The sequence below is a fragment of the Condylura cristata genome, unplaced genomic scaffold (assembly GCF_000260355.1).
Source record: "Condylura cristata isolate star-nosed mole 26May11 unplaced genomic scaffold, ConCri1.0 scaffold00002, whole genome shotgun sequence".
Taxonomy (NCBI): domain Eukaryota; kingdom Metazoa; phylum Chordata; class Mammalia; order Eulipotyphla; family Talpidae; genus Condylura; species Condylura cristata.
The window spans coordinates 35,764,754-35,786,920 of NW_004567103.1; the positions used below are offsets into that span (position 1 = coordinate 35,764,754).

Here is a 22,167-nt window from a genome sequence, read left to right on the forward strand (position 1 = left end):
GGATACTTGCCATGGTTGGTCTAGTAGGTGTAGAGTTTTATGTGATGAAATATCCTAGATAAGCCATTTAATTATATGCATTACTGGAACCTTATTTGCAAACTGAAAGTGCAGGTGGGCCTTCCCATTGCTCCCAACCACAATGGGAGGGGGAGGAAGCAAGGGATGAACACCAGGAGGGTGTCTGGACTATGAGCCAGATTAGGATGCCCCTGAAGCAAGAACCAGAGTGGAAGCTGGAACCAGAAGCACACTACCTTACCGGCTGCAGCCCCCTAACCCCAGGAGGCACCCTGGCCTGTGCTCGCCCTCCAGGGCTTCATGTTAGAACAACAGCCTGCCCTGGAACCGCCCCAACATGGGTTGTTAATGTGCTTCCTGCTTGTGCTGGTCTTTGCCCTCATGGGCCTAGTAGGCTTTATGATCTGCCACCTGCTTAAGAAGAAAGGCTATTGCTGTCACATGTTTAGGGGTTCAGAGCCTGACAATGCCCAGCTGCAGCCTCCTGAGGATGAGGACGTGAATGAGGACACAGTAGAAGATTGTTCGCTGCACCATCTAAAATGAAGCCAATGCTGAGGCCTTGAAGGAGATGCTGAGGGATAGTGAAGGAGAAGGGACAGTGCAGCCATCCAGCATGGATGCCACCTCCAGCCTGCAGGACGGAGCCCCCTCCCATTATCACACAGTTGACCTGGGCTTTGCAGCCCCTTGCATCTACTGAAGCCTCAACAAGAGGCCCCCACTAGTCCGTCAGGGACCTTCCAAGGAAGGAAAGAGCTGTCCCCAGCCTGGGGAGACCACTGATTTCTGTTGGCAGGTTCCAGGTGACACATATTGAGAAGTGCTGTGGGCTCCATGAGCATCGTGATGGCTCCCCCACAGACAGGAGCTGGGAGTCCAGTGGGGGGCAGGACCCAGGAGGTGATAAGGGTCTGGGGAAGGCAGCCTGGGGCAGGGATGCCTGTCATTGAGAATCTTCTCCCTGAGAGACCCCAGGCCCTTGCCACCCCACCAGTACAGGATAGAAGACTCAAGGACAGCAGCCTAGTCCCTCGTACACTTGAGGGGAACCCTGGAGCCTCTGCAGAGGAAACACTGGGGGCCAGAGGGAGGGATCTAAACCCGGGGCCCACCAGTCAGGAGGCAAATGGACAGCCAAGCAAACTGGACACCTCTGACTACCAGGTGGCCCCCCAACGAGGAACAGAAGGTGTGAGCCTCATTCTTCTTTGTACTGACTGACTGACTACTAGCTGGCAGGGCCAGGTGATGGGTGAACTTGAAGCTCCTCCTCCCACTGGACAGCACTGCCCTCCTGCTGAGGGACCAGCGCTACTTTGTGGAGTTGCATGGTCTCAGGCTGGGGGACCTCAAGAGGAGTGTCCCTACCTCCCATCTGTGTCTCATTTCCTTCCCTTGCCTGCCAACAGGCTGCCTAACCTGTCTTCCCTGTCATCTCTTTATATGCTAAAATGTGACAGTTGGGAGCAGGCCCCTGCCCTTGGTGGGCCCCTAAAGCAATAGCACCTTAGGCCCCCTGCCCTCTTGGCACAGGAGGCCCGGGCCCTGGCTTGGACTGTGTGCCCTCTATTCACTGTCAATAAATCCTGAAGTACCTGCTGAGGGGAATAGCAGGCATGTCAGAAGAGGTCTGCTGCACCATGTGGGTCACCTCTGGGCTGGGAATTGAACTTGCACTGAAGTGGCTGTGGCCAGCTTGTAGTAAGTACTGCAGTACTGCATCCTAACCTGTTGCACCACCAGGGCCCTTTTTTTTTTTTTGGTCATGAATTAATTTTTCCATTGCAAATCTAGTTAACACCTACAAGCGCCAATATTTTTTGTGTAGATGGACTCATCTCATCCTCTGTCCCTGACTGCATGACTTTGCATGTGTGAGCTCTAGTTAGGAGTGACTCTGTCAAGGTTGACCCAGGTTGGATAACTGGTGCCTTGAATGCTGACATTGTTGAACTCTCCCTTCTACCTTCTACTCCAGTGCAGCAGATGCTAGGTTAGGGAAGACCAATGGAGCCAGTTCTATAACATCAGGATGTTATATAGCTCCAAGAAATTAAAAACCATTCCACTTTTTTTTTTTTTTTTTTTTAAAGATTTATTTATTTGTACATATAGAACTGGGGTACAGGCCAGAGGCTCAGGGGCGGTAAGAGGCTTCACCAGAGACAGAGTGGGGAGCAGAACAGGCAGATCGACGAAGTACACTGCTGAGGGGAGCAGCGGGCGGGTCAGGAGAGGTCTGCCACGCCATGTGGTCACCTCCAGGGCAGGCGGGAATCGAACTCATGCGGAAGTGGCTTTAGCTTCTTAGTGCTGTGCTTTAACCCGCTGCGCCACCAGGGAGGGCCCCCATTCCACTTTTTGTCTTTTGACGTCATGCTCAGTTTGTAAGAAGGTTGGAATTTCATCTCCAACAGCCGAGAGAGTGAGAGTTTCATCCATACACTGATTGAAGAATTGTCATGTCATTGCATATGTAGTCATTGGGCACAGTTGGCAACCATCCTGATCTGGTCCATCAACTCTTTCCCAAGGGAATCAAACTTGGTGGATAACAAGCTAACTATGAGACTGCCAACCCATGGTTGGGAATTGAGCCGGTCAACAGCAGCACTGGGATGGTAAAGGTTTATTGCAGAGGCTGTGTCTCCATGCCCTTGCTTGTTCAGTGTAACCATGAGAGTATTGAACCTCTACTTGATTTGTTCTGATCCACTTCAGATTTTTTCTGAGGATCCAATTACTATCCCAATCATTAATGTACAGAAATAGCCCAACAATGTCAACATGTCTAGAGAAGTAATGTCACAATCCCATATTTTGGAATTGAACATTGCTACAATATCATGCACTGTCTTGTACCCAGACTGAACGGGAACAGCAAGGTAGGATCTATGAGGTGCACTGATGCCATCCATGGCCTCCCAACGTCCGGGAACTAGGTAGCACATGAAAATAAGGCTCGCTGTTGCTGGGTGGAATTTAGCCTGATGATCATGATCCAGTAGAGAAACTGTGTTTCTGTTTATGTCTTCATGTCTTCCAATTCCCAGGTGTGGTTCAGAAAGAATGCTTTTCCAAAATGTTGTGAAGTGAAATTAAATAAAAAGGTGTGGTTCAGAAAGAACCCTTTTCCAAAGTGTTGTGAAATTAAATTAAACATTAGTGTTTTTGTTTATAAGTTTCTGTGCAAGTACTCTGAAGGTTTAGAGAAGAAAGAAAATGTATGATCACTGCATTAAAGAAATTATATTTTAGTGAGATGAACATCCTCAGCATGAAGTAAATAGAAGACTGGCACTTGTATAGTATTTGAATTAGAAAATGTAAATATGACATCCAATAGCCAATCATTGTTAAGTTTAGACAAAGGAAAGCACCTTCACCAAAAGAATTAAAGTAACTGAGAGAATGTCCTTGTCGGAGAAAGCAAATACTCCCTCTAAACAAAGAGAAGCAAGGAAAAGATACCTAACTGAATTCTCCCTCATTCACCAACCAGAAAAGTTGTTTCTTTTCTTCACATCAAAGGGAAATGGTAACGGAGGACTAAGCATGCCATGTATTGAAAGATGTGACAAAATTGTCATTTTACATCTTTAAGAATCAGGTCAGCACTGCAAAATGAAGTGAGACATGATGTATATTGAATACAGTGAAATAGAAGAACTGAGTGAAGGAAAAAGATAACATATCAAGAACCAAAATCAAGTTAAACTCCAAGTTGATATGTTAGCACAGTCATTGGTAGACGAGCAAGATAGGAAAAATTAAACTAAGAGTAAATTTGACAGAAGACATGTGGGCTGTTAGTGCGTTGGTGAGTTACTAAATATACAATTAACTGTTCTAATGGAAAAGTGTTTTTATTATAGTTGGTGAATAATTTCAGCATGCAATAAGAAATGGAAAACATAACGTCTAGCAGTGCAGTTCGTGGAGTAGGAAATCAGACACGGGACTACAAATGTCACAAGCTCAGCCTCGGGGAATTTAGAACACAAAAGTCAGATCAGATAGATGAACAGAATACTGAGTTAATCAGAGTTAAAGAAATAGCCAGACTATTGTGGAGCTAAGGTTTTGTGTAAGGGTAAAGTTGGTATCTTTTGTAAGCCAGGGCACCTAGAAAAAAACAGGTAGCTCTGACACTAAATAACACTACATTTATACTTTAAAATCAAAGAGCTTCAGGTTTGGAAGTGTCATTAAAGGGCAAGTTCAATTCCTGCATTATGCAGGATTGACTTCTAGCTAAAAGAAGATCTTTGTGAATTGAAGTCTAGAGGAAGGCAAGACATGACTTTTGAAAACTAAACACCTTTGACTACATTAAAATAGCTTTTGAGTTATTTTTATATCCTGCTTGAGTCTAAAAATTCCCAGCATAAGTAAATATAAAGGATTCAGGTTCAGGTTACCATTTTTTTTTTTTTTTTGCCAACTGAATATACTATCAGTCTTTTGATGAAAAGTTAAGAGTTTTTTAGACATCTTATTCTTCAGAAAGTATGATGTACTGATCACACTAATAAATAACAGTATATTTCCATTTACAAATTGTTAATTGCTTTCTGAAAAATGAATATTTCCCTGAAATTTGTATGTTTATAAGCAAAGGAAAATAAACAGGCTTCAAATATATGTAGTCCTAAAATTAAAGAATTATGAAGGAAATGAATAGTCTTTATCTTCTGTGTTCTATATTAAGAAACATGGAAGCTACCTTAATAGCATTATGGTGGTCTATTATAATCATTTGACATTGTCATATAAGTACTATTTAAAAGCAGATCATGAAGAAAAACTGGAATTTCTTGAGCTACTGTAATATAACAGTATATATATATTCTTTGACCCTGATTCCAGTCATAGAACTTCAAAATCAGTTGGAATTTCCAAAAAAGATATATTGACTTAACATAGAAGTAGCTTCAAAAGGAACTGTCAAAGGTGAAGATCATTGGGGACCATTTTGAATGATAGTTACACATTTATAAAAAGTAAAAATTTTTCTCCATGACAGTTATACCATAGTAGATAAAAACATGAATATGATTAAGTACTATTTATAAACTAATTTATGAATTTATAAAATTCTTAGAACACCACAAGAACCAAAAGCAAATAACCCAATAAAAACTGGACAGAGGAACTTAATAGACACTTAAGACGAACATGGGCAGCAGGCACATGAAAAAATGTTCATCAATTATCATAGCAAAATGCAAATCGATACCATAATGATATACCATCTCACACTAAAAATGTTCATAACAAAAAGACCAATGTTGATGAGGTTGTGGAGAAAGAGGAACTCCATCTACTTTTGGTAGAAATGTAGACTGGCCCACTCCCTATTGAACATAGTCTAGAGGCTTTTCATAGCATTAAAAATAGATCTGCCATATATCCACCAATTGCACTCCCAGGTATCTATGCATAGAAAGCAAAATCAACTTTTCAGGGAGATATGCACTCCTATATTCATTGTAGCACTATTTAAAATAGCCATGTTATGGCTATTTTATCCTTTATCCTTTATCCTTAAAGGCTATTTTAGCCTTTATCCTGAGGACCCATAAGTGTATTAGGCAGTGGTATGAATGCACATGGATTACTACTCAGATAAGATAAATGAATGGCACTTTCCTTTTCCTCACAGCAGAATGTGACAGAAATGATGAAAAATTGCTTTTAAAGATTTTAGCTTCCACATTGGTCTTGTATAATTCATTGTAGGGAGTCATGCTATCTTGATTATCATGAACAAATTTAAGCATTCCTATAAAGAGGTCCATGGGAGAAACATCCTGCTAATGGCCTGTTTCTGTGGTGCTATTTTGACTTACAAAAGATGTATTTATCTTTGTCCCACTTCTGAATTAGAGCACCTAAAGGCCTTAGAAGTTTTGAAGTGACAAGAGCAATAAAAGTGTTTTAATAACAAATCTGTTTTAAACCTAGCTGAGTTTATATTGATGAGATAATTTGGCAAGTTGACCAAGAACTGGGTGTGATTGCCAGGGAAATCAACCATAGGATGAGAATTGGAACTTTCAGTTCTATTCCCTAACTTCCTGGGAATTTAGAGAGCCAGGAGCGTGAACCAAAAAGTAGCTCTCACACTACATTAACAGTACATTGTGTGGGCGGGCTGTAAGCCTCAGTCCAGCTGAGGGCAGAAAAGGAGATGGTGTTTTTCTTCCCTCTCTAAACATTTAGTGCACTTGTGTAGAAAGTCAGCAATCAACAACAAAACTGACAAATGCACTGTCTTATGGGAAGATAATACTGTTATCAGTTTTATAATATCTGAAGTGTTTTCTGTGGTAGAAGTCTCTGTCACCTCCTAAGCTTCTCAATCTTTCTAAAGTTTCAATTTCTTCAACTATTTTTTTTAAAGACTTATTTACTTATGCATACAGAATTAGGCCTGAGAACAGAGGTGCCATAGGTGAGAGGATTCACCAGAGATGGAGTGGGAAGCAAAATTAGGCAGCTGTATTGAATATGCTGCTAAGGTGGGCAGCAGGTGGGTCATCTCCCCTGCGGGGGATTGAACTTGTGTTGCAGTGGCTGTGATAGCTTCATAGTGCAGTGCTATAATCCATTGCACCACCAGGGAGGGCCCTCAATTTCCTCACCTTTAAAATTTAAATAAATTGTTAAATATCTCCATTATTTCTACAGTAACACAAATTTTAAGTGGTTAAACAGAACCTGGCAAATAGTATGTGTTTGTTGAAGTTGTCATTTTTCTTGTTTAGCATGCAGCTTTTATAGATCTTAGTCATTTTCCCTACTAAAAGCAAAACTAGCCATAACAAAACAATTACAGTGAGATTCTCTTATGGGCCAAATGTATGCATACCTACTTGCATGTAAGGGTAGAACTTTGTAATTGAGAAAATCCATGGAAGATCATATTTTCATGTTAATTAAATTTCAAGTAAATGTTAATAACAGATTCTTTAAGACTATAAATTAAATACAATAGAAGCAAGACATCACCTCATTTCCTACAGATTTTAAATGCTTTCTCCTACCTTAATGATTATTACATTCTATATAACTATGTGAACACAGATATTTCATTGTTATAATATTTCTTACTTTTTTGTACCTGAAGCTAGTGTGAATAAATGGATAAGTGAATAGAGGAATCAAGGAATCAAGTCACCCTCAAATTTAGTTACTAATCTTCTATATCTCTCTTTCATTTCCCATTGGTAACTGCTGTTCTTTTGTTTCAGTCTATTTACATGCATTCCTTTGTTACACTAACACACTGGAAAACAATCTAAGTGCTGAAAATACAATTGGATAGGGCAGGACAATATGGTAATATATATATACACAAAGGAATAATCTCAGCTATCAAAAATCATGCTCTTGCCATTTATAAGTAACATAAATTATAATGCAAACACAAATACCTCTGTCTTTGACACCATTCCATATTACATATATAGAGATACCGAAACAAAGGGGCTGATAAAAGCCAAACTAACAACAAATCCTAGAAAGCTGACTACAGAATGGAGACTAACCGAGAAAAGATAGGGGGAGGGATGAGACAGTAGTTTGGAGGGCGCAAAATGGACCTTGGGAAAGGACTGTTAGTTCATTGATGGTGAGCGTGGTATAGTAACACCTGAAGGGACAGATCCTGTGCTTCTAAAAAACATTGCTATAAAAAATGCTACCTCAGTAAATAAAGAAATGACATGTCCTGTCACCTCTCGTTTATCCTTTGACTGTCAGGACTAGGTTTTTCCCATCTGGCTATGCATTGTACCTTGAATAATACTTACAAGATAGGAATAGATGACAAGGACATTAGAGTTACATTTAGTTATCAGAAAGTGAATTTAAAGAGGTATCTGGATAAGTTAAACATTTTATGAGAATCAAGAACTCAGCAACTGAAAACCTAGGCTATTAAGAATATAAAATTCGGCCCTCCCTGGTGGCGCAGCAGGTTAAAGCACAGTACTGAGAATCTAAAGCCGCTTCCGCATGAGTTTGATTCCCGCCTGCCCCGGAGGTGACCACATGGTGTGGCAGACCTCTCCTGACCCGCCCGCTGCTCCTCTCAGCAGTGTACTTCATCAATCTGCCTGTTCTAATCCCCATTCTGTCTCTGGTGAATCCTTTCACCGCCCCTGAGCCTCTGGCCTGTACCCCAGTTCTGTATGCACAAATAAATGAATATTAAAAAAAAAAAAGAATATAAAATGCATGGTAAGCCATATCTAAATGTTTTCTCTCACTGTATTTGAGAATTTAAAACCACATTCCAATCAGATGCCAAGACTATAGTAACTAAATATTTATTATCAAGGAAACATTTTTTTCCTTTAGTTTTGGACCCAAACTAATTTTGACAAGTGATGTCACTTTCTTTTCCCAAATATGGTATATTTTAAAAGATTTATTTATTTATTTTTGCATAGAAGAACTGGCATGCAGGCCAGAGATGCTGGGGGAAGTGGGTGGTGAGCTGATTCCCCAGAGACAGAATAGGGAGCAGAATAGGAAAATTTAGGGAAATGTATAGCTGAGGGGAGCAGAAGGTGACACAGGAGGAGGTCTGTGCACTATAAGTGGGTTAGCCCTTTGGCTGACAATCGACCTCAGGTCACAGGAGTGGTAGAGCTGAAACCGAACCCCTAGGTTACCAAATGTTATTTAAGATATCTCTGCTCTCTAAATACAAATGGGCTATAAAATAATGCAATCATTTGTATAGAGGATATTTGATGCATAAATAATATACACTTGCACAGTTTTAAAAGGAATATATTTTAAAATTTTGAGTGTTCCCTTTTCACTTATTTTCTTTTATTTATTTGTTCCATTTTGCCATTTCAAAGGCCAATTACAGATAAGGTTAAATTTAAAATTTTCACAGGCAAAGCATTTTAAAATGCTGCTTGGGGTATTAATTCAAATACCCTTTGTTTCTCTCTCTAGTTCTTTTATGTTTAAAAAAATGAGAAATAGCTAATGGATGAAAATTGTTGCTCAGCCTGTAAGTCTAACCCCTGACTGTGACCTCCTTAATCTTTCTTTGATCCTTAAAAGTGGCAAATTTAGTTAAACTGCTCTTTTTGAAACACTTTTCATCATTTTGACTTATTTTTTTCTCCAGATACACACCTTGCTAACAGACTTAAATATTTTCCAAAGTTTAGATTTAAGACCAAGTTGCAGCTTTGTATTTTTACTCTAATTTTAAATGCACAAAATTTTAGAATATGTTATAAAAATAATTAAATTACTTTAAATATTTTTTGCAGAGTCATGTTATGCTTTGTATTTGCTTATCTTTTCATACTTAATGGGTCACTGAACTGGAAACCACAAGCAAAGTATATATATAATAATATAGAATCAAAGTTCAGGGTTCATGATAAATTGTTTTCTTTTTTTATTTTGAAGCTATCTGATTTTTGTGTGAGGAAGTATACATAAGACACAAAGCTGCCTAGCTGCCTTGTCAATAAGAAAATCCTTAATGGAATGACCTTTTGCTGTGGAAGACTAGAAGGGAATCCAACAGGTTACATTTAATTAGTTAAGATGTCATTTTGCAGGGGAAAAAAAAAGTAGTGAAACAAAGTTATAAGCCTGGTGGATGTTTTTTTCAATCAGGATTTGGGAAAAACTGGCAGGAGGAAATACTGTCAAATTTTAATAACTTCTTGAGCCTGAGTGACAACATAACATTTCATTATAAGTAGGTCAAGGTTAGTTTGTCACTCAGTGGCAACTCAAGAACATACCACAATCCCTAGCACATATATCAGAATGAAATCGGAAAAGCTAAGGGAAAAGGATTAACGTTATAGATTCACTTCTGTTTCTTGTCAATGATTTATAAAATTGTCAGAAGCAGAGCAGTTGTAAACTGAAAAATTTAAAGCAAAATAAAAATTTGTTTCTACAAATGCTATCCAAAGGATTAAATTGACATACTCAAAGTATGTTTTGTTTTTCAACAGAACATACTAACACATTGATTCCTGGACTGTTTTTCAAAGCCTGTTTTACTATTTCCTGCACTATGCATGGAGTTAAAAAGGCCTACTTTTGAGTTTTTTTCTGACCCAAATAATTTAGGATAATAGTTGTTATTATTAACTGAGCTAGGTCATTTGTTCACCAGAGATAGGAAATAGCTGTTCCAGTTTGACTGTATCCAGAGCCCATGTTCTTACTAGTATAGTTACTGATAGACCATATGTGGAGAATATGTTTTGAATGTGTTGTATGCACCATCGATGTGGAATATCCTCTCATCTGGTTTTTGTTCTTTTTTTCTTAGAGGAAAAAAATCCTTTACTTTCTGAACTAAACTCCCATGCCCCAACTTTTCCAGATCTAACAGAATCTGCAAGCTCTAAAAAAATTTAAAACAACATAATTAAGACAATATTTACAACTCAGAGGCCACAATTAAAGTGTTTTTCTAACAAAGCTATGTCTCTTTATTGGTAATATAAGTCTAGATTTTGGAATTCATGAGTGGATTTGATCTTCTTTAGAAGTAAGACCCACTCTAGAGTTTGCCTGCTAATCAAATAAAGTTAGGATTTAATTTTCAGTCTACTCATTCAAGTATAAGGTGAAATGGAATACAATCAAGACATACCTTTCAATTTGATAGTATTGACAAGACTTATCTTGTTGTCTACTTGATGAGTTTTTACCAGTCATTTCAGGTCAAACTAGAGAGAGTCTAAGATGACAGCTGTATGAGATGACTGTCTATGTGAGGGTGTGTGTGAGTGAGGAAGCATATGTTTCTATTTTTTGGTGAGATGTACTTTCAAGTCTGTGGTGCTATGGGTTATGGGTACAGTAATATACACAGACAAAATAAATTTTCTATGCTTTCATATATTGGGAAAAAAGAATTTTACAATTTTGTAGCATATTCTTAATTCATTCACATAATTTCATATTGAGGTAAAACATTCCAACATACACACATGTGCATACATACCCATACAGATTTATTATTGAAATAGAATTTAAATTTATCTTTTCATATTGAAAACATACCAAAAATATCCTAAAGTCAGTAAAACAATGTCCACAAATTGATATGCAAAGTATTATCTACCAATTATGTATTGGACTTTTACTAGGGTTTTGAACATCTATATTCAGTGCATACATGTTATACAATAAACAGTGGTTTGTAAATTCACAAAAGCAAATTTAACAGAAATTTTTTAATCTCAAGAATATATGGCTTTTCAGTTTAACAATGTTTTTGTCTTGTTGTGATTAGTTCCATATTTTTTGGAACATACTAGTGATATAGATTGTCATAGGCATCTCAAAAACTTCTTTACCCACATACTACCTATTACTATTTTTCATCATCCTATGTAATTTAGCTCATTACATAAAACTGTTTTAATTGTATGGAATCAAAATTTCTTAGTTCGGATAATTCTCATGAAAAATTTTCCAATGCATTCAAAGTGGGTCATTGTCAAAATGCCAGGAGGCCTCTGTGTATTTCAGCTTGATAAACTGTTGCTTATCAATTTAACAATACAGTGTGTTGCAGTAGAAACTTGTCATCTGAAAATGTGTTAACTGTTACTTTTAACGTTTCTCAAATTAGTGATAATAGAAATAGTGTGCTTTCGTGTTATAATTTTACTGTCATTTTCATACAGATTATCAACTACTAAAAATTTTTGATTTTGCAAGACTATTTTCATATAGCCTGTATATACCATTTTCTTCATGGATTGTCTTAATGAAAAATTAAATAACACATTTTAGTATTCTCTCCCAACCAGGCATTTTGCCACAATAATTTATTCTCAAAGAAACTATTATTTTTTCTTTCATGTTTCTAAGGGCTTCACATTATTTTTATCTTGACCATATGTTTAGACTTTGTAGCATTTAATTTTTATGTCTATAAATTTTGGAAGCATTTGGCTACAACCATCCGTTAAGCCCTTTTTTTTTCCCCAAATGCATATCATATTAAGCTTCACCCACGTTTCCTATAAATAACACTTTTGCCCAGGAAGTTAAAAATTATTTAAATTACTCAAGGGCTTCTGCTTCTACCTCCTTTCATAATTACAGATCAATGAGAAATTACAAGATCTACTCTGCTTGGGATTAGGAATAAAGAATATCTCATCATCCTTTGATAATCAAAAATTAAGACAGATGGTTTCTTTTCAGCCTATTTGTGTGATTCCCATGACCACGATTCTGCCTTAAGAAATCATCATTCAAAAATTGAATTGAATTAAAAATATTGAAAATTGCCAGTTTTGGACACAATACCAATACTTAACTTTGGAAACTGGCTCTTACAATTTCTAATGCAATCAAACTAAGATCCTTCAGGCTCTATAGGGATAATCAGTAGTTCTCTGTTGACTTTTTACATATTTGCTTCTATGGTGAGTAAAGAATCCTTTGAGGACAGAAACAATGACTCATTCATCTTTATTCAGAGCATGGTAGGAGGAAAAATATATATATTCTTTTGATTGTATACTTAAAGTTCTGATTCTATCATTCAATAAGCTAAGTTAGTCTTTAGGTAATAGCCTTCTTAAAAATTCTTATCACAATCATCAAATTCAAACTCTCTAACATTGACATTAAATTACGTGTCAGAATTAATACACAAATGGCTTTATTTTTCTTCAAGTAATTTTTATGGTTGACACCAGTTTAAAAATCATTGACAAACACATAGTTTTTTTTTTTTTTTTAAGATTTATTTATTCATACAGAACTGGGGTACAGGCCAGAGGTGCAGAGGCAGTGAGAGGATTCACCAAAGACAGAGCAGGGAGCAGAACAGGCAAATCGACGAAGTACACTGCTGAGGGGAGCAGTGGGCAGGTCAGAAGAGGTCTGCCGCACCATGTGGTCACCTTTGGGGCAGGCAGGGATGAAACTCATGCGGAAGTGGCTTTAGCTTCTTAGTGCTATGCTTTAACCTGCTGCACCACCAGGAAGGGCCAGACAAACACATAGTTTTATCTTATAGCATAATACCATGTTTTAAAAAAATTCCTGATCATCTAAGTGTTTACACATACTCACATGAACTGACCTAAATATTTTTCTTCATTTCTATATTATTATAATAACCTAGTTTCCCAGTGAGCATATATTATGTTAGAAAACCCACCAGACTCTTTTAAAAGAAAGCAACACATTGTAAATGTGAGTGATGTGACTGAATGAATGTTTAACTCTGTTCTATGTGATGCTTCAGTGTGCTTCAGTGCTTGGATGGGCTGTGTACTAGTCAGTTCATGTTGCCATCACAAAATATCACAGACTGGGTGACTTCAGCAACAGAAACTTATTTCGGCATAATTCTTGGGATTAGAAGTCCAATACTAGGATGCCAGCATGGTAAGGATCTGACAGACTCTTTCTTGACTGCAGAAGGCTACCTTCTCCATACCCATATGACACATAAAATTTAGTTATATGCTGTTTTTTTTTTTTTGGTGGTAAGAAAGAAATATGATACTGTGATGAATAGTATGAGTTTTACTTGGACAAATCTTAGGGAAAATAGGCTTAAAACTATTAAGTAAAAGACACAAGTGGAAAGAGAAACTAGTCATATTAAGAGCTGACAAATGATTGTTCCAGACAAGTAAGCCCAAAGCTACTGTGGTGAAAAAAAATATCACTCTTTATGTGACACTCTGTAAAACCTTCAGCATCCAGTAGTAGATACAAAGTTTATCTTTTGAATGCATGGAATTAAAATCTAGTGGTTATGACAAACATTAAGAAAGGAATGACATAATCAGTATTTTAGTTAAAATTATGAGATGATTGGATGCTGTTAGAACTCATATTGTTTGGTAAAAATAATGCAATATGAGTAATATAATACATAAGTGAGGAGTCTATCAGTTGTAACTTCAAAAACCAAAGATCTTTGGATGAAAGGATGCTTGTAAATTCCAAAGATTTTAGGCAAGTCATTTGGCAGCTAAATTTTATATGAAATGATATGAAGTTATATATAGCCTTTATTTATCTCACTTAGTGTGGATATTTACATATATTACTAGGAAAATTACCATTTTGAATGTGTCTGTTGGCTCAGAATTTGTTGGGAGTGTTACACAGATTAAAATCTAAAAGCTCCTAAATTAAAAATAAAAATACACATAGCCTTAAGGTTTTAGGTCATGAGATGTAAGCTTGTATGTGCAGATTTTCCTAAAAAGATATATTTAATGATTTATTATAACTAAGCAGAGAATTGCTATATATAAAAGCATATCAAAGAATGATTTAAAATAATGCAAAGAATAATAAAATTGAAAGACTCACAGTTCATTTCAAAATTAGTACAAAGATTCAATCAACAAGACTGTTGACTGACATGGGCTAGAAATACAGAGCACTGAAAAAAAATGAGCATTCAGAAATACTATTGCATTTACAGTCAATTGCTTTTGACAAGATTTCCAAAATAACATAAGGAGAGAAAGAACTGACTTTGCAATAAATGATGCTGGGTCAATTGTGTGTCATCATGCGAAGGAACAGATTAGGATCTTTTTTTTTTTTTACATCATTCAGGGAAACTAACCCACAATGAATCATAGACCTAAATATAAGAGCTAAAGCTATAAAACTCTCAAAAGCATATAAGGAGTAAAAGGAGCAGGTACATCTGTGTCATTGATTAGGCAAGGCTTCTTAAATGTGAAATCTAAAATGAAACTGAAAAGTATGAAATGGAGAATTAAGTGCATGTTCCCTGAATAAGATGAAAATTAATGTGTGAGAGACTGTTTTCCTGCAAAGATTTTTTTTTTTAAAGAAGAATTTATAACCAATCAAAATCTGCTCAGAAACTCTTCCCCATTCTTAAGCCAATGACTTTGCTGGTTGGATCCTGGCAAAACCGCCCTCTTTGCATTCTTCCTACATGAGAACAGTTGTCTGCAAACACTCAGTAGACTTGGCTGTAGTTTGCTCTGTTTATAAGTTTTGAACTCCAATTCCACTGCTTTTCCCAAATAAACTCAATTTCTGGTAACTCCTATTTATCCAGCTTACCTTTTTCTTAAGTTGACAAACCAAAAGCAAATCCACAAAGGAAAAGATGCATTGAATTTCATCAAAATGAAGTGATGAAGTGTTGTGCTTTAAAGGATACCTTTGAGAAAATGAAAAGACAACCAAACAACAACAACAACAAAAAGATTACTTGCAAAACATAATAAAGGACTTACAACTAGAATATATTAAAAACTCTTGTAACTCAGCAATAAAGGGTGAATAATAAAACTTTCAAAATGGGCAAAAAATAAATAGTTCTGCAGAGAAGATAATGGGATTTAGTAGCTGAACAAATAACTTACTCTTACCTTAAATTTTACTTTTTTTGTTGAATGAAACATGAATCAGTCATTGAGAATAGAATGTGTGAGTATAGCTACTTGTTTTAGTCCCAGGATTTATTGACTACATTTCTAATACTAATGCTTCAGGACTAAGTAATTCATACCTAATGGAATTTGACTAGTTAAAGCCAGTACTAAAGATTTTAACCAATGAAGGAATATAAAATTTATTGCATATCCCAGAAAATAAAACAGTTGCAAATAAAAACTCAGATGGTATCCTCACTAAAGTTCCTGTATTTAGTTTTTTCTTTATAATTGATAGTTAAATCCAACTGTTATTTTCTGAAGAAAGTTATAATAAAGGTAAACTTACCTTAGAATGTATTTGCTATATAAAGTTAAAATGGATTGCCAAGTAGCCATCAAGTTATAATTCATTAGTGAACAAATACAATTTGGAAATTATTTTTTTTAAATAGTGAAGGTGAACTAGTTATTAGTTGACAATTTTAGATGTAGGTCTTTAAGTTTTATAAATGAAGGGGTATATAATATATACAATTATTTAGCTTGTTGAGGTTTGGTTTACATAGAATACTTTGTGTGGTCCTTATATGGTCATAGAAATCATCAGGAAGCATGATATTTCCATCATCATGAGTGATTTTTTCTCTTTCCTGTCAATCCAAACCTCACTCAACACAGGCAAGTAATGCTCTAATGTCATTCAGCAATTATTATCTTTAACAGATATAGAATGACACATGAATAAAATCTGTATTCTTTGTGGTCTAGATTTTTTCTCACAGTAGAGTGATGGATAGATAGAAAATATATATGAAATATAATATGCTTTATTAAAGGGTTCATGTAATGGTCAGCATCCTGTTGAGATACTGCAAGGACTTACACAAAATGGAGAATATTATAGACAGAAAGAGGATGGGACAGCAAAAGAAATGATTGTTTCTCCCTTCAGGGAAGGGAGAGGTCTTAACATTCATATTACCTCTCCTATGCTCATTTGAAAACTCCAGGTTGATTTGGTTTAGGAATACATATTTGGGAGAGGATGGAATTTTGTAATAGTTTGTAGGTCTGGGAGGGAGTCAGGTAAGTTGAAATCATTTGGGTCTTTCTGTTCATTTGTTTGAATCAACTACAAAAGTTGATTTTAAACCAACTACAAAAAGCTGTTCTCAGTGTTAAATAGAAAAAAAAAAAAAAAAACACGCCTTAAATGAAGTCACCCAAATTAAATCCATAGAACTCAAAACTTAAGGAATATAATTTCAGCCTCTATTAGACTGGATTTTTATTTACTTACTAGGTTTGTGAAAATTGATTATTTGCTTATTTTTAAAATTGTGATAACATTGTATAAAATTCAGAGGTATAGGAACATACCGTTCAGAAAATGTGACCACACCACACCACAGCCACCAGCAAGGCCTAGTTTTCCACCATTGCTCATCCCTCCCTCCAACTCTGGTGGCTTCAGTGCAATTGTATTCATGCTGTTGCTAAGATATATTGATTGGGTTTTATCTGACCTCATGTATAGTTACTCTATATTCCACATATAGGTGAAACCATCCGATTTTTGTCTACCGGTTTTCTGACTTCATTTAACATTAACCCTTCCAGTTCCATCCATGTTGTTTCAGATGGCAAGCATTCATTTTTTTTTCTTTTATTATAACAGTACATCCTTTTTGTGTGTCTAATATAGCACATCTTCTTAATCCTTTCGTCTGTTCTTGTGCACATAGATTGTTCCCTTGACTATGCTATTGTTTACTGTTTCTCAGCATATTGTCCTATATTTTTTCTTCTAAAATTATCAATATCTGAAAATCCTTTATAATCACTAGCTACTGAATGACAGTTGCATTTTCTAAATATTGTTTGTTTCACCGATAAAATGTTACTTAGATGTATTAGTTCTGGAAAACTATAAATAATGAGTGAAATGCATAGATGAGCTAACATTTTCTAAAGTAAAGCACTCATTGATGTCATTATCATGCAGCATATATCATTAAATTATCAGTACAGTACATATTACTTCCAGCTGTTTTTAGCAATGACTTGAGTTAAACTTGTTGTATCTCCTTCTTAATGATTTGAAAATAACAAAAAAAAATATAAATATCTTATGCTTATTAATGTTTAGAAAATTATGATCTCAAGCTTCTAGATTAATACTACTTCTGTACATATGGGAAATTCTTCCGAGTTTTGTTCACTTATAGAGTATTTATTTTCTGCCATATTGAATCAGTTCTATAGAAGTGACATGTTGAGTTGAAAGTTATGGAGGTTGTATACTCTGAAAGAAATTTTATAAAAATAAGAACCTGTTTGATCATAGCAATAATCGTGTAGCTATTGTTTACTTTCAGAGAAATTTGATTGGAGATTTATTTGAGCTAAATAATTGATGGCTCAATTTCCCCAGGATATTACAACCTTATTTGTATTCTTAACTTCCACTCGTATAGCCTAAACCTTTTACACTGACTGTTCTCAATTCCCTAAAAATGTCTTAATTCTTTCTATTCTGTGAAGTATATCCTATTATTACACTTACTTGGAATAACCCCAAGCCATTTGCTAATTGAATATGAGTGGACATTTCAAGCATTCATTAAAATATCAGATTGCCTCTGTAAAAGTGTTCCAAATTCTGATGTAGAGTTGATGAGTCCTTTTCATCACTAAAGTAATTATGATATATTCATGCTTTTCAAATATATTTATTTTCACCCTAAGAACATAAAATTTGAGGGTCTGGGTGAAAGTATATATGTTAAATAATTTAAATGTTGGCATCTGTGTCTCCAGTCATGACTTTGCTAACTTACATTATCTCTGCCAGTCTCAGATTTCTCATCTAAAAAAAGTGAACTCTCAGGACTGCTTAAAGAGTTGTCATGAAGAATATGACTTCATGGAATATAAAGTATCTAAAATAGTATGATTACAATCAGCCTATTATTTCAGAGACACACTTGGTTTGTCCACACTTGGTTTCTAACCACAGATTTTCAAGGTGCAATTAAGCAAACCGTAACAATTATTTCAGTAGTTACTGGTTAAAAAAAAAAAAAAAAGACAATTTATTGAAATCGGTATCTGATTATATCTTCAGTAGCCAAAATAAAATATTTAATCTTCACAAGTTACAGCTGGGTTGTTAATTATAAATTACTTCAAAATATGTAAGCCTCAAATTGGAACTCAAAGTCACATATCATTATGTTTTCTTAATATATCTTATAATTAATTCAAAGAAAAAAAGTGGCATGTTGCTAGGACATACACAAAACAAAGATTAGGAAAAATATCATCACGGAAATTTGATTTTATGTGCCCTATACCTCAGAATTTATTGTGAAATGAAATAGTCCTTAAGGTAATTTTGTTCCAAAAAGTAATGCTGTAGTTGTATTATTAAAGAGATAATTGACTGAAACATAAGAGTTAGGCTAATTTTTTATGTAGCCTATATGTGATTGAATGATGAGTAGAGAAATAGAAAATGGCCTTACTAGTTGTTGGGTCCCAGCCGGGATGAGCCTCCCCAACCACCCCCGGAGCTTAAGCACAAGATCATAATAGGAAGAAGACATCTTGCCACCTGTGTGAGTGGCTTAACCTTTGGGCAACTGATTAATATCCACCCTGATCGCAGTAGCACATGTGAGGGAGATTTCTTCCTGCCCCCAGGCCAACATCCTGGGATTAAGGGTATAAAAGGGAGGCTGAAAAGGATAAGAGGGGAGAGAGAACGTTTTTGCTGCAACCATCTATGTGTGCTGACTCTTCAACCTCCACATCCCCTGCGCAGACTGGTATCCCTGCCGTGTGGGCGCGGCACTAGTAGAACTTTTTAACTAAAATTTTACTTCAATACCCATATATCACTTAGATTTTGTAAAATTGCTTAAGACTTTGAAAAGTAATGAGAGCAGTATTTTTTAAAAAGTGAAACAAGGGATCATCTACTTAGTATTACTGACCTTAATGTAAGAATTTATACGGAGTGAAAATTTAATTGAGTCAGTATTAATTTTCTAATGGTATAAAAACAGAAAGCAAATTTTTTTTTAATTAAAAAAACAGTTAACACATTATTTTGCATTTTGGCATTATTAAATTATATTAGTGATATGATATTGATACTAGACATAGAATGAATGTCAGTTATTAAAGATAACTTTTTCCTTACATAGAGACCTTGATTAACAAAATTTTTTTCTAATAAAAATGGTAGCTAGTGTCTACTGGGTTATAATGAAAGGATCAGTATAGCAATTTTCTATTTGAATAGATTATTTTTCATGGCTTCCTTCATCTCAAGTGAACTCAAATAACAAGATAAAAAGCGATATTAAAAACTGCTCAAAGAGTTTTAAAACTCAGTAATAATGACATAATAACTTGATTATATAAAATAGCTAATTTCCACCTTTGCTAAAATCACTCTATTGATTTACCAAGCAACTATTTAGAGATAATCTTTAAAAGTAGGTTAAAAGAAATAATTTATTAAACTTCATGACTTTTTTTAGAGGAAGGAAAGATTTATTTAGGAGAAAAGGAACGAAAATAAAGTTGGACTACCAGGCGGGTGTTACTAGACCAGGGAGAGGCAAGGAAGTTGTAGAGTCTCAAACTAAGATTTTAATAGGGAAATACATTCTTCCTTATATTCTATTGACTTATAATCTATTGATTTCTTTTCAGGTTTACTTTCCTTATTTAATTAGTGAGAAGATATACATGATTTAGAAAACTAATTTCTAGTCAGGTATATTTTCTAATTTCTCAATTCATGTTTTCTTCAGTAGATTTTCTAAAATCACTAAAACATGAGTAAAATCAAAGACAATTTAAAGATTTGAGCATGTTTAAAAATAATCAGATATTTTAGATTATGTAAAAACTAAGAAGACTCTACCTTGTAGTCAATGTTGTATGTGGTGGACAAATGGATTTTATGGAAAATGACTGAAGTGGTAAAGTAAATCTGATGGTAGACTAAAAATGTGACTTAGAGTCACTTATTTCTGTTAGAGTGCACTTGCCATAAATATTGGCAAATGTCACAATGTGGGATAGTCATGTTTCTATTATTTATGATCCAGCTTGGTGACATACTTAGGATATGTTCATGTGCGCATATGTATGTCTTTAAGGAACCCTCTTAAGTGCAAAACATGTTGCTCATTTTGATTTTATAATAATCTTATGATAATAGCTGGCAATTGAACTTTCAGTCCCATGTCATAGGGTATCAACAGGTGACCAACAGATGTTTGGAATGAATTGGGTACTCTAGATCACATCTTCACTCCATTACTGATATGATGAGACAAACTGTCTTTCCTTAATTAAATGAAAATTGCTTTGAGGTATTTTCAGTCATAATCTAAACTAACTTCATGATTTCAATATATTGATATTTAATTGCTTTAGGATAATTTATCAAATGAGTTAATTCAGCAGGAAATTCATCTTTAAGGGTGCTCATTGTGCATGATTTGCTGAATATCCTCTTATTCTAATGGCTGAATTAGCAGTGATTTTGTCATCAGAAAATCTTTACATTTGTATTTCAGTAAGATCCAATGTAAAAAAAAAAAAATTCCCCTTTTTATTCCCTTAGGGAGAGAGCAGTTGCTGCTCTCCTTATTGTACTTTTCAAGTGAGTTTTTTTTTTTTTTTTTTGCTTCTAGAATCAAGCAAAATCAGTTTGGGAGAAGAACTTACAGATCACATACTCCAAACTAAAGAAACAATTTTGCAAAGTTTAATGATTAATTAAAGATTGAGTGGTTAGTTAAAGGTTGGCAGAATACTTGAATATAAGAAAATGAGTAAGGAAATAATCAAGGAAAAGATGTCAGTGTACAAATTACATAAAGAGGAGTTAAAGTTGATTTTTCAGATGAATGAAGAACTAGCTTTTAGATTTATCAAATTCTATAAAGAAATGCCCAGCAGACAATTAAGAGATCCAGTATTAAAATTTAAAATAGGGGGTTTAGATATGAAATTTAGACTACTCTCTGGGGAAGAAATTGGAACAAGACAAAAAGTTGCATGAAATCTATACAATGGGGTCAATAAATGGAAGCTATGAAGTGACTGCAGTCACTAGCTCCTCTGACTTCAGTTACCCTTCTATTCTCATTCATATCCAACAGGGATCTTGAATATAACAAGAAACAATGCCCTATATTTCTCTGCAAACATGTAAATAAAGAGCCTATTTTGACACATTATTTCATAGCCACATTTCTTAAAATTATTCCTTTAAATTTTAAACTCTAAAACTCTATTCCTTTATCTTTTTTTTTTTTTTTTTTTTCCAATTTCTACAATCAGGCTTTAGTCTCAACTGCTCTACTCTGGCTTTATAAGGTCACTAATTAATGACTCCTTGACTGGACAACCTCAGTGATTATTCTCCTTGCCTTATTGGGATGAAGTAATTGTGTTAGCCACTTTCTCCCAAAATACTCTCTTTATCTAGGCACTATGCTAAGTGTTTTGGCTAATACTTTTCAGTCACCATTTCATGGCTTTTTCTTCCATTTGCTTAAATGTCAATTTCCACATTCTGCAAAGCTGTGCCTCAATTCTTACCTAAGAATTATATCTGGACAATCTTACAACCATTTATTTACTCACTTTTTTTTTTTTACAACCTTCTAATTAAATGAATTAATACCCTATGAAA

General features: G+C 35.2%; 1 pseudogene; it reads left to right on the top strand.

Moving 5' to 3' along the window:
- Positions 1-321: 321 nt before the first annotated feature.
- Positions 322-1,245, top strand: LOC101632552 (annotated as a pseudogene).
- Positions 1,246-22,167: the final 20,922 nt, after the last annotated feature.